Here is a 4,265-nt window from a genome sequence, read left to right as displayed (position 1 = left end):
ATAGTCACGTGATATCGCTGACGCAACAACACCATGACTTTCAATTAATAAAAAAGAACTGGGGGAAACAACAGAAAAATATAAAACACGATATTCCAAAATTAAATCACTTCTCAAGAGCAATAATTTCGAACAATAATTATTTCTAACTATATCCGATAAACTAATTCGTTTTAAGATTAATTTAGTTTTTATTATGTGGGTCGGGGGAGTGCAGGGGGATAGACAACGAGTTCGCATCTCATGTGACTAGATATTATCATAAATCTACATAATCTTTCACAATATTAATATCTGTACACAACCGCTAGAGAAAGCTGCTTTCAGTTTCCTAATACCTACATATTTAATCAAAATGAACGCGCTGTATGCGGGAGGTGAGTAAGTGCTTTAATATAACTAAAAATTAATAGTTAAAGTAAACGATAGAAGGAATAATGAAAAAAAAAACATAAAGAAAATCATAATAAAATAAAAGTAGAATTCGCCATCCTGCCTTTCTTTCTTTTTTTTTTTTGTACAATTCGTCTGGCAGAAATTCTTAATTGTTCAAGTATATTTAATAACTACAAAACTTGTACTTATACTGTTGTAGTACTATTACTATTGCTCAGTATTAGTACATAACATACAAGTTAACAGATTAATTAATAACAATTGGCTTGGGAAGCAGTGGACCGTTACAATTAAGTTCAACGTTGTGTTTAAACTTTATACCCATTCTTTAGAAAAAATAAATATTGAAGCTTAACTTTATTTTTCAGGAAATAATTTATTCACTGGTTATACTTTTTTAAAATTGCTTACAAATACTGCCTTTTAGAGCTGGTTATTCAATAAGCCAATCACATAGAAATAATAAAACTGTTTTAATCTGATTATAGTCAGCCGTTTATAAATCTTCTGAAGTTCTGTTTCTTTGGTCCCTCATCTTTTCGTTTTACTTTTAAAAGTAAGCAAGAAAAAAAAAGGACATTTATCTATTAATCACACTGAAAATCTGTTTTAACATCTGTAACTTGCAAGATCACCTTTTCCACTTTTTTTTATCTCAAGAGAAAAATTTCAACATCAGTTAAATCTTTTATCCTGGGATTCATTCTATTATCCCCCTTCAAATATATAAGTAAACAGTATAGTACTATAAATTACATCAGTTGTGTGTATATAAAATCACCACTATATAAAAATGTATAGTAATGCAGGATTTTCGCATAGTGAAAACATGCTAAATATCCAATAAAATGTTAAATATTATTAATGATTTTGCAAATCATATTTTATCATCCTTTCAAAACCTTTTCCTATAACAACTGAGACAACTTTTATCACTTCCCTTATAAAGCAGAATAACATTGGTCAGTTATATCATTCAGATAATGTGAAGCAAGGTTAATCCTTTCAACCCACAATATATTTCACTGTAACATCCTCTCAAGCAGAATAGACAAATAATAATAAAGATATTTTAAAATTCTCTATATCACTAAAGCAGGTAGATAGCACATGATACCTCTACATATCACAATACCCTTAAATTGATGGGAACCTACTATATCTACAGTAATGGATCTTAATATAGTACAGGATAAGTTAATCAAGCCATTACTACTTACATCTCACCTCTAATACAGTGTAACGTTTTTGTCTCCTTATCTAAGAAAGAATGTCAATTTATTGGAAAATGTTAAGTTTTTGTCTATAATTTATAAATTTGTATATGTGTGGTGTGTATATAATTAAAACATTTAATAATGTTTATATTATTGTTTACTTGCCCTAACTGTCTTGTAATGTGAAACACAACATAGTTGTTATACACATAATTGTATTTCATCATTAAAACGTTTAAGAATGTTTATATTATTGTTTACTTACATTATCTGCATCAGTAGTGTTTAACAAAACAGTTATCAAACATATAATGCTTCTATTCATCAGTAAATCTCTAAGTTTATATAGTATAAAGATTTGGAGTTGAGTATTACAGTGTTGTCTTTATCAGTGTAATTTTTTATATGAGGTTTATATACTCAATGGGGTAAAAACCTACTCCCCAGTTATGTTTAAACTACATAACGTTTGGTAAAGATTTTCATGGTTCCTTACTAGACAATTGGGTTTTAAAAACTTAATGTCAGATAAAGACGACTTGTAACTTTAAGTCTAAAGACATCAAGAAGCTAATTAATTTATTTAAAAGCTATCAAGATAATGTGAATTTTAAGGTTGGTATTTGATTAAAAATTTGTAATATTTTTACAGGATACATGTTCTAATTTTTAACCTGTTTCTTTGTAGTCTAACTGCAGGTTTTGATAAAGATATAAAGGTGAAGCTGTGATATAACCATGGGTGTATCAAAGATGAAAGTTGAACCATTTTTAGAAAATGAACAGGATGATTTTTTGGATATCAAATTGATGAAAAATGAAGATGAAACTCCTATATTATCTAGTAGTAAGTATATATATTTAGAATATAAATATTTTGTGTTCTGTCCAACACAAGTAGTGTAAATGTCACCTGTTTAACAGTGTACATGAATTTTGTGTTACTGATTATTAGATATTTCTTATTGAGTTATTTTCCTCTGTCAGGTATGTACATCAGTAAAATTAGGTTATATTTTGTTGCTTATTTTGGTCTTTCATGCAAGTAAACTAAAACCAGTGACATTAGTGTGATTATAACCTATACCATCACCTGTAGATGATGTTAAACCTGAGACCTTTAAAATGTCAAGCTTGTGCTCTACTAACTGAACTAATTCCTTAACCTATTGTTTACTGTTAGTAAAGCAATTTATATCAATGTAAAACACACTTATTTCATCCGACACTATAAATTAATAATATTTTCATTAAATCTGATAATAATAATAACAACAACACATACATACTGTTACGACAGCGGAAGTCAGGTGATGCTGGGAGCATGCATGCTGGAGTTTCAAGAAGGATCATAACTTAGCGGGCAACCAAGAAAGCCCAATGCTTGTGGAAGCAGTGGAAGACCTATCCAGGCCAGCGGATGTGAAGATTGGAAGGTCACTGGTGGCAGGTCATCAAGTAGTACCCATAACAGTGGCCAATTTCTCTAAATGTGAGCAGACACATAAGGAAGGGGCATTGTTGGGAGTGTGCTATGAGGTACAGTCAGTCATTGCTAAAGCAAGAAATACAACTGTAAAGAAAGGATATACACTTCCAGAACATTTAATTGACCTCTATAAGAAGAGCATAGTTCATTTGGCATCATCACAGGCTCTTCAGGTAAAAGAACTTTTGGCAAATTATGCAGACGTCTTTTCGAAATAAGATCATGACCTCGGCTGCACAGACCTTGTAGAACACAGAATAAACACAGGCAATCACCGTCCAATAAAGATCCCTCCGAGGAGAAAAGCTCCAGCAAAGTGACAGGAGATGGAGAAGGTCATGGATGGCCTAATTAAGGAAGGGATAGTTCAAAAATCAAATAGTCTTTGGTCAGTTCCATCGTGTTGGTCCAGAAGAAAGATGGGACCCAACGTTGCTGTGTGGACTTAGGGGCTCTTAACAGTGTAACCGAAAAAGACTCGTACCCATTGCAAAAATTGATGATACTCTTGATGCCCTATGTGGAGCCAGGTGGTTTTCATCTCTAGACTTAAAGTTGGATTTCCATGAAGTGAAAATGGCTGAAGGAGATAAACTTAAGACTGAATTTAGTTGTGGGCAAGGCTTCTGGCAATATCGTGTGATACCAATCGGGCTTAGCAATGCTCCAGCAACATTTGAAAGGCTGATGGAAATAGTACTGGAAGGTCTACAATGGAGGATAGCCCCAGGTGTGCCTGGATGGTGTCATTGTATTTCCAACAGCTTTTGATGAGGAAATGTCTGGCTAGAGGAAGTATTCAAGCATTTGAAAGCAGCAAACCTCAAACTCCATCCCAAGAAATGCCAGAAAGAGTTGCTTTACTTGGGTCACATTGTTAGTGAGAATGGTGTACAAACTGATCCTGATAAGGTGAAAGCAGTGCGTGACTGGCCAACACCAGACAATGTGGGAGAGTTAAGAAGTTTCTTGGGACTCTGTACTTACTACCGCAAATTTGTGAAGGACTTTGCAACTATAGCTACATCACTACATGATTTGACGAAAAAAGGCCAAAAGTTCAAATGGACAGTTTCTTGCCAGCATTCTTTCATGACGTTGAAGGAAAAATTGGCCCCTGCTTCACTTTTAAACCTTCCAGATCCCTCACTGCCGTACATACT

At 33.1% G+C, this 4,265-nt stretch overlaps 1 long non-coding RNA gene across 2 annotated transcripts in view; it reads left to right on the top strand.

The window, feature by feature from the left end:
- Positions 1–238: 238 nt before the first annotated feature.
- The window catches only part of LOC111088649, an 8,651-nt gene continuing 4,624 nt past the window's right edge, over positions 239–4,265 (top strand). For both annotated transcript variants that reach the window (XR_002613106.1, XR_002613107.1), the window contains exons 1-2: positions 239–377; positions 2,302–2,460. This is a non-coding gene — a long non-coding RNA (uncharacterized LOC111088649). The remainder of the gene's footprint in view (positions 378–2,301; positions 2,461–4,265) is intronic.

The sequence above is a fragment of the Limulus polyphemus genome, unplaced genomic scaffold, assembly GCF_000517525.1.
Source record: "Limulus polyphemus unplaced genomic scaffold, Limulus_polyphemus-2.1.2 Scaffold4184, whole genome shotgun sequence".
Taxonomy (NCBI): domain Eukaryota; kingdom Metazoa; phylum Arthropoda; class Merostomata; order Xiphosura; family Limulidae; genus Limulus; species Limulus polyphemus.
Note: the sequence above shows the minus strand (reverse complement) of the source record. Positions and strands in the feature narration are given on the sequence as shown.